Raw genomic sequence first — 15,457 nt, forward strand, 5'->3', positions numbered from 1 at the left:
ACCCTCCTACACTGTTGGTGGGAATGTAAACTGGTGCAGCCACTCTGGAAAACAGTGTGGAGGCTCCTCAAAAAACTATCCATAGAACTCCCTTATGACCCAGCAATAGCACTGCTAGAGACTTACCCAAGGGATACAGAAGTGCTGATGCATAGGAGCACATGTACCCCAATGTTCATAGTGGCACTTTCTACAATAGCCAAATCATGAAAAGAGCCTAAATGTCCATCACCTGATGAGTGGATCAAGAAGATGTGGTATATATATATACAATGGAGTATTACATGGCAATGAGAAAGAATGAAATATGGCCATTTGTAGGAAAGTGGATGGACCTTGAGGGTGTCATGCTAAGCGAAATAAGTCAGGCAGAGAAAAATAAATACCATATGTTTGCATTCATAGGTCTAACAGGAGAGACCTGGCAGGGGACCATGGTGAGAGGAAGGGGGAAAGACAGTGGGGGAGAGTGAGGAACACAGATCAAGGGTGACTACTTAATACTGAAAACGAACCATGGACTGAAGGGGGAGGGGGAGGGAGGGAGGGGGTGATGGTCATGGTGGGGGGCACTTGTGGGGAGAAGCACTGGGTGTTATATGGAAAAAAATTGACAATAAACTATTAAAAAATGTACTTCATTTACTTCATTAACTCATAACTTTTAAATCTGAAGAGGATCCCAGATTCTCTTCAGTTTTTTTTGCACAGAATTTTAAGAGATGCTTTGGATATTATGTGAGGCTTTGAACAGAAGAAGTGATTGCTAGCGCTCTTCTACTCGGAATGTCCCATTAATCCCTGGGACTGATGTTCCCTAATACCTATGTAGCTGATTATGGTGTTTCTTTTAGGTTAGTATGTATGTGAGACAGACAGAAGCACATTTCTGAGTAGCTTTGTTATACACATTACTGTAGTAGCAACTAGTAAAGATTAAAGAATAGAAGCCCAAACTACAGGACTGCAGCTTTGCTGTAAAAATTCTGATTGAATTAATGATAGAATTTAACACGAAGTGTTTTCAAGTGCCAACCACTGTGTTAAACACCTGACATGTATTATTTCCCTTAATCTCCAAGATAAAACTGTGGGGCAAAATAATCATTAAGTTTTGTTCAAATTTGAGCCAAAAGGCAGAAAAATGTTCAAGAATGTGCCTGTGTTATCACAATCACTGAAGGTATGGAGTACAAGTCTGGAGTCGATACTCTTGACCACGAGACTAAAGTATGCTAGAATTTACTAAAATGCCACTGAAATAAACCTCTGTTGCCTCCAAATAGCATGGAACATAAGAAAAGTTTATCAGACAGTGAGATAATAAGTAAAGAAAGACTCTAGACCAGATAAGAGACAATTTTCCTGAGTGTTTTGATGGTTTTACACAATTTATTCAAAAAGCCTTTGTTGAACCTGCTTAGTATGCACCAGGTACTGTTCTAGATGCTGATGAAATATCAGAAATTACCACATGATATTCCATAGTGCTGCAATTGATCTGGTAAGAGGGCCAGTAACTTAATATTGCAAAATGGGATTTTTTGTTTATTTCTTTATTTTGAGAGAGAGAGAGAGAGAGAGAACTTATGTGTGTGCAAGAGAGATATAGAGCAGGGGAGGGACAGAGAGAGAAGGAAAGAGAGAATCCAAAGCTGTCAGCACAGAACCTGACATGGGTCTTGATCTCTCGAACCATGACATCATGATTTGAGCAGAAATTAAGAGTCGGAAACTTAACCAACTGAGTCACCCCAGGTATCTCAAAAAAAAGGAAATTATACAGAACACAATTATATATTACATGTAGCTTGCTTTATGTACTTCTGCTTAAATTAAGCCTTTAGAAACTATACTCAGAATATATTCTTCTAAATTCTACTTTCAAAGAATGTCAGTAGGTGTTTGGAGACAAAGGGCTAGATTCCCAAAAATTTGGGAAATAGATTTATTTACTAAAGAACTTCTCAAATGTGCCTTTTAGTTCTGAAGAAGGGAACAGATCACACAGCATTTCTCACATGATTTTCTTCTTCAAAGATCATTTAATACTTCTGGAGTTCAAAGTATATCATTTGGATAATTCTTTTCCATGTTAATAACAATAGCTAATTATATTGATTGCTTACTTTAGGTAAAGGCAATGAATCTTAGTCTCAGTAAAAAGTAATTTTCATCTTTTCAGTTGCTGTTGTTGCTGTGTTATTGTAATCACTTCAGACACACTGAACCAAATATCCATCAACTGGTGAATGGATAAAGATGTGGTGTGTGTGTGTGTGTGTGTGTGTGTGTGTGTGTGTGTGTGTTTGTGAATATTACTCAGCCATAAACAATGAAATCTTGCCATTTGCAACAATGTGGATGGAGCTAGAGTATCTTATGCTAAGAAAAACAAGTCAGTCAGAGAAAGACAAATTCCATATGATTTCACTCATGTGGAGTTTAAGAAACCAAACAGATAAATGCAGGGGAAGGGGAAGAAAAAGAAGGAGGAAACCATAAGACACTCTTAACTATAGAGAACAGGAAAGGTAGATGGAGGATGAGCTAAATGGGTGATGGGTTTTAGAGAGGGCACTGGTTGTGATGAGCACTGGATGTTATATGTAAGTGATGAATCACTAAATTCTACTCCTGAAACCAATATTACACTATCTGTTAACTAACTAGAATTTAAACGAAAACTTGAAACACACACACAAAAAAATAAAGAAAAGAGTTGTAATATGTTGTTCATGGATGGGCTTTAAGGGTAAATAAATAAACTCCCTGAAATTGTATGAAAAAAAATCTCAGTATGAAATGACAATTCTGATGAACAGCTAGAATTGAGAATCATGCTAAATTCATCTTAAGCATTATTTAATAGTGTCAGTTGCTTTAACGCATAGTTTCTCTTAACATAGTTCAATATATATTAGGATTGGTAAGTGTTTGGCTTTAGGACCAACATTCCCATGTCCCTCCTCTGTGAAAGATATCTTTCACCGATGGCTCCATTTTTTCTATTTTCCAGGGTGGGTAGAGTGGGCAAAGCCAGTAATGTTGCCATTATACCACTAATAAAATGTTACTTTCCTGAGATTTCTTTTTCTATTATGTACATAAAAACTCTGGTAAAGGGGAATGGATTCCAATTATTTTCCTCCTAACCTAGATGAAATCACAATACAAAGAAAGGAATTTTGAAGAGTATGGGAAAAGAGAGGGCATATGAAGTGTTAAATTGCCAGCTGAGGTTTGAATAGTTAAAACAGGTGAATCAGAGGTAACGCCAGAATGGAAAAAATGGAGAGAGAAACAAACTTGAAATTTTAAAATTTTGCTGAGGATTCAAATCACTCTAATACTGTAACTGAGGTTGGACTGCTTTAAAATATGCTTTAAAAGTATTTGAAAATAATACCACTTACATGTTAAAATTTACAATTCTCTGGCTGCAGGGTCAAGTTCTCCTGCTTTCCACACCAATTTCCCTATTTGCCTGGAGGGAAAAAAAGGTTCAGGACTAATTCTCTGGTTGTATGTATTCTCTTTTGAACCTATTTTTAAAAAGCAAATTACATGAGACTTTAGAAGTCATTTCATGAGTTCGCCAGTCTTTTAAATGTTATAAACCTTCTCATCTTGCATGGAAAAGTTAACCTCCTGGGATAAAACTGAATGTCTTAGACTCCAAAGTACTTTGAGTCTCTTTTCTGAATTCCTCTTTTCCAATGGCATTTTAAGCTTGTAAACCCCAAATAATCATTAGAAGCAAATTATCTATAAATAAATGAAAGACTTGATCTTGGATCTAGAAATAGGTGAAAAAGCCAACCTATAAAACAAGAACAGGTCACAAAGGTAAGGCAAGAATTTAAGATCGGATCACACTGTGGGACTGTAAGAACTCAATGAGAAATGCCCAAAGAATGTAAAAATAACAGTCCCAAGCAAACCAAGGAAGTTAAAGGGGCTAAGCTAATGGTAAAAATTCCTTATTCATAATTAATGCTCTATTTATTATGCTAAGCAGAGGGTTGGGCCACATGTACATCAGTATCAGAGTTATTGAAGGAATACATCAGTTAATAGGAAAAGCAAAAACTGTGATCCAGTTTACATTGTAAAAAATCAAACCATATGAAATTTATCCTTTAAAAAAAGTGGGAGAATCAATCCATTATAGGAATGAATGCCAGGACACCTTTATCCAGCATTTTAGCTTATCATGTTTTTGTAATGTAATAGCAGAATGGGAAAATGAACTTAATGACAAAAGAAGCACATTTATAGCAAAAAAAAATCTCTTCTTTCTAAATTTGAATCAAGAGACCTGAAGCTTTTGTTATTTAATCAGATTGTTGGTTTCATGGAGATGATCAATATTGTCAATAAGTGCTATCTAGTATCTGGTCATGGCAGGGAAAACAATCCATGTGGGGCTGAGCTACATTCAGCCTGAGATGTTTGGGTGCTGCTTTTGGCACTTTTTCATCTTGTAAAGCTGTTTGTGTACAGTGCTGACAGTGTACAAATCATGATAAATCTCTCTCTATTAAATGCACTTAGGGTTTGGGGACTTTGTGTTTTCCCACCTGGAAATAGACTCCCTGCTCCCTTTCTCCTCCTCACCCTCCATATTTAATGCAGCATCTTGCCACTCTAGCATTTAACAGTTCTGAAAGATAAATTATATCAGTTATCTCCCTCAGTCAGCAAAAATACTCAGGCTATGGAACGGAGAAAGGCACAGCTTTTTCAAATGCCTGTCACCATATTTAGCACAAGAGGGGACAGTTTTCTTACTACTTCTACATTTCTCATTCTCTGACATATGGACATTAGGTATGAGTGGTTGCAGCTAAAGACTGTTAATTATCATTCTTGGTGATCATTTGCATTTATATAGCACCTTTTATAGGAGCAAATAAAATCATTAAAGCTATTATACTAATTAATTCAAGGCAGCAAGTGTCATTACCTCCATATATATATTGAGATAGCTAGGGTCTCAGAGGAGCCAAAAAAAAAAAAAAAAAAAAAAGAGCCAATTAAGTTCAACCCTCCTATGTGCCTCCCCCAGACTCAAATGGTTCCAATGGAGCTTTTAGGCCCTGAGAGAAGTCCTCCAACACTTCAGTGAGGTCATGTCTGAGCCTCATATAATTTAAAAAAATTGGTTTTTGCAAAATTGTTGGGAGGCTCTGAATTTAAACATACATCAGACAAACCATATGTCCCAGCTTGTATGTGATGGGGGCAGCACAGTCCTTCTAAATGTTTATCTTCATCAACAGATCCCCAAATTCTATCAGAGAGGTGGTGCTCCTGAGACTGAGGGACTAGACATTCTGCTCTATCATTCCCATCAAATTACCAGTGTTTTTAAAGTTCTTAAAGTCATAGTCTCTCAAGATTGAAGATGACAGTAAGGTCATCTGCTTTGACTCTCTGTTAAATTTCCTCTATGGCAGTATAGCAAGAGGTCCAAAGGTCAGCTGTGTAGCCAAATCATCACTGATGAAAACTCAGTAATGTAAGTCTCTCATCTACTTGGCAGCATGTGCATACCTCCCTGTCAGTGCCACACCTGCAAGATACAGTGACAAACCAGAGGAACGCAGTCCCTGCCTCAGGCAGGTTTACCACTTCCCTCCCTACCAAGCGGTTAGGATTCCCCCAAAGCAGGTTGAAAAAAAAAAAAAAAAGATGAAATCTGCCTTTCCAGAGCTCCACCTTTGAGATGCTCTAAGTCGGTTGGACTTGGTAAATACATTTCAAATATTTCAAGAAAACAATTCATTGGAAGAAAGAGCCATTTTCTCTGCAATTTAAACTTTTAAATCCTAAGACTTTATTTGCTCAACCTTGTGCTTACCTACTACCTGAATTTGATAATCATTTTATGGGTTGTTTCTAAGTACTGTGCATAACACTGCTCCTTTCCCGGCTTATGAGTAGGAAGAATACTTGTTATTTCTTTGCATTCCTCCACGGTTGGTACCACAACAGAACAAAACATGCTGAAAATCTTAAGGGCACCTTACTTAATAAAGTGCTCTGTGAGATCATTTCATGGGCCCTCTCCATAATTCTGTTAAAAATGACAAACAAGGCATATTAAAAATTGTAAGAGTGTGAGCAAAAATCAATCTAAATCAGGCCATAGTTTAAGCAGTTCCTTTATTTGAGAAAGCCTAGTTGGCTGTTTGTGATTGGTTGATCTTATTTAGATTTCTTAACCTTGAGGCATTTATAGCCTTAGGTTTTGTTTTGCTAGGCTAGGCTGGGAAGGCATTAAAACCACCTCGGTCTAATGGCTCCCTTAACTGATTTAGCACTTCCACTACAAAGACAAACCCTAGGGGCACCTGGGTGGCTCAGTCTGGTAGGCTACCAACTTTGGTTCAGGTTATGATTTCATAATTTGTGAGATCAAGGCCTACCTCAGGCTCTGTGCTGACAGTGCTGAGCCTGCTTGGCATTCTCTCTCTCTGCTCCTCCCCTGCTTACACACTTTCTTTATCTCAAAATAAGTAAATATGCCTTAAAAAAAAAAAAGATGAGTCTTAAATTTTATAAGTGAACAGTTTTAAGAAGTACATATTTTTGTATATTAGTAATTTATTTAATCAATGAGAAACATTGTGAGTTTCTAAAGTCAGATATTTCCTAAATAGACAAATTTCTAATTGAAGGCTCAAAGTCACTAATGACAAAGAAACAAAGAAACAAAAACCTTTGCATTCTCAGGATTTTGACTTTATAAAACTTTTTCGTCAGAATATTGTGTCTTCAACTTGATTTAGGAATCAGAATCAGATAATGCACACTCTGACACCAATATTTGTATCACACACTTCGCCCAGGTACTTCTTTGAGGCTCAGAGGCATCTTGCAAGCAATCAAGAACAGTTAAATTATTATTCTGATCCCATGCTACTTTTCTGTTACATTAAGATAATGCTATTTTCTTATTTATCCCAAGGTAATTTTTTCCTAAACAACTATACGAAATCTTAAAAATAAGGTGGAGAGACCAAAAGAGAGGAGAAAAGACTATTTATTCAGGTAGGGTCTGAAGGAATCCTCAGGGTTCAGGACTTGGGTTTCAACTTCAGATATTTTTTTTCATGCCTAGAGTTGATCACTGGCCATTTTATAAGACATAAATATGTAGTTTAAATTACTAAATATTAATTTTCAAAAGGGAATTTAATTTTCGGTGACTAGAATATATATGTTTAAGATTTTAGAGAACTACTTGCTATGTCAGTGTGCATAAGAAATTAGATTATTAGTAAAAAGGCTGTTATATGAACATGTATAGTACAGTGAGAATAAACTAGAACAGAGCTAATGCACATGGACATTGGAGTTAGAAGTTAGAGGTTTAAATTCCAGCTCTACCAGTTGCTAGATGTGAAAATAATTACTGTGTCTCAATTTTTTTATCTTACTGTAACTACAGTACCAAATTCACATGTTGTAAGGAACAAGTGGATATACATAACACAATTTGAGTAAATACACAATGTATATTAGATATTTTTTCTAATATCAGAGTAAAAAAAATAATAGTCTAAAAGCATATTTCACACAGGCACACAAAGTCTGATGGATTCTCTGATCACAGTGGAATTTACCAGTCTGGTAATAGCCAAATAACCATAGTTCACCAGATTCAGTATTCTTTTCCTCTGGGAAGCTTAGTTAAGTTTTCCCAGATTTGTGCCCTTTCTCACTATACCCAGTAGCAAAATTTTCATCATTCTGGGTTTCATTTAGCAATTCTATCAAGCTTCCTCCTGGTGTCTGTACCCTTGTCTTCATGAAAGGTTTCATATGTTGCCAAGTCCTCACTATATCTGTAAACCATCACTCAGAGTGAGATATTTGATTAATAGGTGATTTATGCTAGGTTCAGTTTAGCAATAGCTTTAAACAATCACCCAGAAACTAGTCTCTGAAAATACTTTGGTGTGTAAAGTCCCCATATGCTTACTAGAACTAGGATACTCTAGAGCTGTGCTCTCCAATAAGATAGTCACTAATTCCACATCCACTGAGCATTAGTTGTGTTGTGAGTATAAAATTCACACTTGATTTCAAAGATTTTAGCATGAGAAAACTATCTCATGTATACATTTTTATGTTAATTATATGTTGAAATGATACCATTATTGACATATTAGGTTAAATAAACTACATTTTTAAAATTAATTTCTTTTTATTTTTTTAACATGGCTATTAGAAAATTCACAATTACATATGGGGCTCATATTATACTTCTATTGGACAGGACTGTCCTAACAAGAGGAATAAGTTTTCACAAGAAAATCTGTTCCCACATAGCAGAACTTTCCTAAATCAAACATGTAATATGTATGACAGGATCCAGCAATTTCACTTTAAGGAATTATCCTGATATAATTAAATGCATATACAATGATGTTAATCACATCATTATTTTGCAAACAACCTAAAATATCCATCCAGTGGGAACTAGTTAACTAAATTAGGACACATCCCCACTGAGGAATGCCTTTCTACCCTTTAAAGCATAACATTTCTATTTCTTATAGTGGACATCCACTGCTTTCACTTCCTAGTTCTATTTATCTATTTTTCAGAAAAATTACCCCAATTTTCTTTGGGAAAAAAAGAAAAAAATTCTGTTCACATTGTTAGTATCACTGTCTGGGCTTGTCCTACCCTTTACATGTAGGTGACATGTAATCCCAGTTTGACTAATTTATGTTCTATCCTCTTGACCTCAATGTTTGGCCTAGGTGTGTGGTCACTTGATCCAAGCAGGTCCAATCAGAGTTAGTCTTGGTTCTTTCAAAGAACTAGACTTGAAGGTGAGAGGATCATAGATAAGCCTGTTGATAACTGCAGCTAAGTATCCCTGTCTTCATGACCAAACATATGAAGCTCATGTCCTCAGACAGTCAACACACTAAGGTAATTTCAGAGTGCTTTAGAGTAAATAAAATAGAATGGAATATATACAGCGTGGGGAGGGTACTACTTTATCTGTGATTGTCAGAGCAGGCTTTTTTTTAAAGAAGATGACATTTGAGTTGAGATCAAAAAAAAAAAAAAAAGAAAGAAAGGAAGCAGGTACATGAAGATCAGGAAAAATATGGACCTTTTAAGGCAGGAAGGGTCTAGACATGTGTGAGTATCAAAAGGACATCTACTGGAGTTAGGAAACCAGGGGGAAATGCTAAGAGAAGTTATAAAATCAGACTACATCCAGATCACATGTCTTACAGACCATGACAACACTTCAAGTTTATTCTATTGGCAGTGCAAAGTCACTGGAAAGATTTAAGCAGAGGAATGATGACTACAAATGTTAAAGGAAGCTTTTCTGTTTATCCCTTTTATGGTAAGTTTTCCACAGTTAAGTATCTTTTGCTTGCTATTAAAAAAAGTTATATTCATAATGATCACTCAGAATACATACGTTTATAAAATCTCTTAGCAAGTCATAATTCCCATCATTAATTTTTAAAACATGATGTTTATCTCAGCGACTGTTTAAGTGCAGTATTACAAAAGGCAGAGCTACATTGTTCCTTGAGTCTAGCTCTCATTCAACCTGAACAGAGTCCTGAAGACAGAGACTATAGAAACAAGAGGAGTTGGGAATATTCTCAAAAGGTCAATGAGTGTTCCAGGGGAGAAAAGATGAAGAAAACCATGCAAATTGGTAGAGTCCCTGAAGGTCTGTTACTGAAAGAAATCAAGCCAGCTCTAAAAGAAAAAATGGCAATGAGATAAATCTTTAAATGCCACTTCACATTTGGTATTGATTTATTTGCTCCTGGATTTAACTAACATGCCATTCCTGAGGTCACATCTGTAGGAAATCAAGAAAACACTTTTTCCCCTTAAGCAGATGTGTGAATGCCATTTGCCTTTACCAGTGGCTGAAAATAACTTTGTTTACCAAACCAATCCTTTGGGCTTAGGTAACATATTGAAATTAAGCCTATCCCAGGGCCAGCTTTGTGAAAACTTGTGTGAGTTTTGTCTAAATAAGTAACTGAGTCTCAGGGTTCTAATTCTGAACACTTTCTATGATCTCAGAAATGGCCTTTTTAAAAACCTTGTTCAGTAGTAGTAACCCCATCACTAGCCTCCAGACCACTTCCTACCCCATTCAAAACCTACCTCTAATCACTTTCAAGAGAAAAAGACTAAATAAAAGTGCTAAACATACCTTGGCTATATATATTTTAGTGAAATTTAAGTTTTTCTTTAACAAATGTTATTTGAATAATTATACATATACATTACTATGGTCTATGCAAAGTGCTAGTTATAAAGAGTACAATGATAAAACACCCTATGGTAGAAGCCCAAAGAGTCATGTCAGTACAGTGGGATAAATCATGATGGATATACTTATGATGTATTATAGGGGCATAGAAAGGGTATGTAGGTTGCTCCCTCGAAATGATAATGCCTGAACTGATCCTTGAAAGATTGATAAGATAAGCAGAGAAGAAAATATTGGAAGGTACTCCAAGGAGAGAAAAGAGAAAACATAAAGTGTGAGAGACTATACCACAATTCTGATTATGTAATTTCAGGTATCAGACAATAGACGGAAAGAGAAGGAAATACATTTGGACCTTTCTCAATGCCTGCAACCATGTGAAAATAGAATGCAGGTAATAAGCTAATTTTGAAAATATAAGACATGGGTAGAAACAAGTATAATCAAAAGTTTAGGGAAATTAATAATAAACTATCCAATAAAGTGGAACAATATTCACTCAATTTCAAATAGATCCCAACATTATTTTTATTATCTTTAGTTTAATGATTACCCAGTTAAAAATATACTACAATCTTTTCATTTCAGTGATATATATATATGTATGTATTTTATAGTTTATTATCAAGTTGGTTTCCATATAACACCCAGTGCTCTTCCCCACAAGTGCCCTCCTCCATGCCCATCACCCCCCTTCTCTTTCCCCCTCCCCCTTCAGCCCTCAGTTTGCTTTGAGTATTCAAGAGTCTCTCATGACTTGCCTCCCTCCATCTCCCTAACTCTTTTCCCCCCTTCCCCTCCCCATGGTCCTCTGTTAGGGTTTCTCCTGTTAGACCTATGAGTGAAAACATATGGTATGTCTTTCTTTGCCTGATTTATTTCACTTAGCATGACACACTAATATTTTGAAGCACCCTTATAAAAATCCATACTGAGAAAATAACAAACTTCTAGCTACCACATTTGAATCCATTATAGTATTGTTTCCAAACCACACTCACTCTGATTTGCTCAGAGCTAATGACTAAGCTTGCTTGAGATACTATAGCTGTGCCATTTCTACCAATATGTGATTCTTCTGCTCGGTAGTCTTTACTCTGTACCTCCTCTTTGCCAGACTTTCTCAGAACTACATTGAAGCTTGAGGTTTCTTTTTTTTTTTTCTTTTCAGCTTAAGAAATAAAAATTTGTTGAGAATTCCTGGGATGGTGGTGATAGCCTCCCAACATGGAGGGAGGAACCAACACTAGGAAATCACTCAGAAATCACACTGTCCCAACACCTCTGACCAACACAGGGAGGAGCAAAAATCATTCCCCACAAAACTGGCCAGGCTTTGTTTATCCAAGATGGGCTGGGAGGCCAGATGCAGAAGGGACCATCACATGATACTAGGGGGTGGGTTGGGGGTTGTGCTGGACCCCGAGCCGGCTCCTCAAAAACCAGGGGAGAAACATATCCACTTCTCTGGCTATGGAGTTCCTGGTCACCAGGCTCATTTCTTACCCTTGATGAGACTGTCACTGTCCCGGGTAAAACTTTCATCCTGTAGGTTCAGGACAAGGTTGTCAGCAGTGAGATAGATGTGATTCTGTGACGTGGCAATTGTCTTGGAGATGTTCTGGGCCACCTGGATCTTGTGCAGCTTGATATAGCCAGGGTTTTTGGAAGCCTGAGGTTTCTAATATGCAATCCTCTTCCTCCTCTCTCTCATTTCCCAGGACTCAGTCCTGTATTATGATCCAAAGAATTTGTCCATCTCTTCCTTCTTCACCTCCTTTTATCTTTACAGGAATTGCTCCCAATTAATTTCTTGAATGGTTAATTCTGTTTTGCCTCTATTTCTTATGGGACCCTAACTAAAATGAAATATTTATGCTTCCTAGTGATGGACTCTATTAACACTATTGATGAATGGGAAAGACAATATGTGACATAATTTACATCATGAGCTAATAGGGTAATATTACAAGAAGAAAAAAGGCATCTGTTCACAAAATGATATAGTGAAAAGGACGTATTATACAGTAACAGTTCTTGTCAATAATTTTTCTCTTCTATGCTGTACTACTGTTCATTACTTCGTGCTTAGCATTTCCTCTGTTCTTGGCTTCCATAACACGTCTTATCGTTTTCTACTTCTTTGGGATCCTTTTGTGCTATATGCCCCTTAAACATTATTATTTCCCATGTATATTTATTGACCTACTTAACTTAATGTATATTTATTGACTCTACATAACTACATCCTCTTCTTGTACTTCTACTAAGTATATAATGTGTTTATGAGCATACATTTACTAGAACTAGGATACTCTAGAGCTGTGCTCTCCAATAAGATAGTCGCTAATTCCACATCCACTGAGCATTAGTTGTGTTGTGAGTATAAAATTCACACTTGATTTCAAAGATTTTAGCATGAGAAAAAAAAAATCTCAAGAATAAATTTTTATGTTAATTACATGTTGAAATGATACCATTGTTGACATATTAGGTTAAATAAACTATGTTTTTAAAATTAATTTCATTTCTTTTTATTTTTTTAACATGGCTATTAGAAAATTTACCATTACATATGTGGCTCATACTATACTTCTATTGGACAGGACTATCTTAACAAGGAACAATTCTTTTAATGTACTGTTGAATTTGATTTGCTAGTCCTTAACCTAGACAGATCAGGTTTGCAATATATCTGTCCACAGAAACATGGTAGGCCAGAATAGAGTGACAGGAAATATTCAACGTGCTGAATAAGAAAAATATGTAGCCAAGAATCCTTTATTCAGCAAGATCTTCATTCAGAATAAAAGGAGAGATAAAGTGTATCCTTGACAAGCAAAACTAAAGCAGTCATGACTATTAAACCAGCCCTGTGAGAAATTTTATGGGGTAATGTTTGAGTGGAGGAAAAAAAAAAAAGAAACAAAGATTAGAAAAGACCAGAGACTATCATCAGAAACACCTATTCTATAGGCAAAACATTGGAACTAAATTCATATCTTTTAATAATCACTCTGAATATAAATGAACGAAATGCTCGATCAAAAGAATAGGGGTATCAGAATAGATTTTACAAAGAGCAAGATCCACCTATATGCTGCCTACAAGAGACTAATTTTAGACCTACAGACACCTACATATTGAAAGTGAGGGAGCGGAGAATCATCTATCATGCTACTAGAGTTCAAAAGAAAATAGCCATACTTATATCAGACAAACTAGGTTTTTTTAAAAAAAGATGGTAGGGGCACCTGGGTAGCTCAGTCAGTTAAGCATCCAACTTTGGCTCAAGTCATGATCTAGCAGTTCATGGGTTCATGGCCCATATCATGTTCTGTGCTGACAGCTCAGAGCCTGGAGCCTATTTCAAATTCTGTGTCTCCCTCTCTCTCTGCCCCTCCCTTGCTCACACTCTGTCTCTCTGTCTCAAAAATAAATAAATATTAAAAACTTAAAAAAACAAAAACAAAAAAATTAAAACAAAAACTGTAACAAGAGATGAAGAAGGGAATTATATCATAATTAAGGAGTGCGACCATCAAGAACAAACAATTGTAAATATTTATGCTCCCAACTTAAAAGCACCCAAATATACAAATTAATCACAAACATAAACAAACTCATTGATAATAAGACAATAATAGTAGGGGATTTTAACACACCACTTACAGCAATGGACAGATCACCTAAGCAGAAAATCAACAAGGAAACAGTGGCTTTGAATGACACACTGGACTGGATGGACTTAATAGATATATTCAGAACATTTTATCCTAAAGCAGCAGAATACACATTCTTCTGAAGTGCACATGGAATATTCTCCAGAATAGATTGCATACTGAGTCAGAAATCAGGCCTCAACCAGTACAAAACTTTGAGACCATATCATGCTTATTTTCCAATCATGACACTATAAAAATTGAAGTTAGTTCACCACAAGAAAAGAATTTGAAAACCCCCAAACACATGGAAGTTAAAGAAAATCCTACTAAAGAATGAATGGGTTTACAACAAATTAAAGAAGAAATTTAAAAAATGCATGGAAGAAATTGAAAATGAAAACACAACAGTCCAAAACTATTGGGATGCAGCAAAGACAGTACTAAAAGGAAAGTATATTGCAATTCAGACTTATTTCACGAAGCAAGAAAGGTCTCAAATATACAACTTAACTTTAGGTCTAAAGGAGCTAGATATGGAATAGCAAATAAAGCCTAAAGCCAGCAGAAGAATGGAAATAATAAAGATTAAAGCAAAAATAAATGATATAGAAACAAACAAACAACAACAACAACAAATAAACAGTAGGACAAATTAACAAAATAAGAGCTGGCTCTTTGGGAAAAAAACGTTAATGTTTATTTTTGAGAGAGAGAGAGAGGCAGACTGCAAGTGGGGGAGAGAGGGATAGACAGAATCAGAAGCAGTCTTCAGGCTCTGAGCTGTCAGCACAGAGCCTGATGTGGTGCTCAAACAAACAGACCATGAGATCATGAGCTGAGCTGAAGTTGGATGCTTAGCTGACTGAGCCACCCAGGTACCCCAAGATCTGGGTCTTTGAAATAATGATCAAAATTGATAACCACCTAACCAGACTTTTCAAAAAGAAAAGAGAAAGGACCTAAAAAGATAAAATAATGAATAAAAGAAGAGGGATCCCAACCAACACCACACAAATACAAACTTCTAAGAGTACTCTATGAAAAATTACATGCCTCCAAACTGGGCAATCTAGAAGATACTGACAAATTCCTAGAAACTCACAAACTACCAAAACTGAAACAGTTAAGATACAGAAAATTTGAACAGACCCATAACTAGCATAAAAATTAAATCAGCAATTGAAAATCTCCTGACAAACAAGAATCCTGGGTCAGATGGCCTCCCAGGAAAATTATACCAGACATTTAAAGAAGAGTTAATACCTATTCTTCTCAAACTGTTCCAAAAAATAGAAATGGAAGAAAAACCTCCGAACTCATTCTATGAAGTCGACATTACCTCGATTCTAAAAGCAGACAACGGCTACACTAAAAATGAAGATTACTGGCCAATATCCCTGATGAATATGGATGCAAAATTTCTCAAGAACGCCACTTTAAATATAATGCTAAAATGGAAATAAAAAACAGAAAAAGGAAAACAAATCTCTCATTAAAAACCTAACCAAAG

The sequence above is a fragment of the Suricata suricatta genome, chromosome 8 (genome assembly GCF_006229205.1).
Source record: "Suricata suricatta isolate VVHF042 chromosome 8, meerkat_22Aug2017_6uvM2_HiC, whole genome shotgun sequence".
NCBI lineage: Eukaryota > Metazoa > Chordata > Mammalia > Carnivora > Herpestidae > Suricata > Suricata suricatta.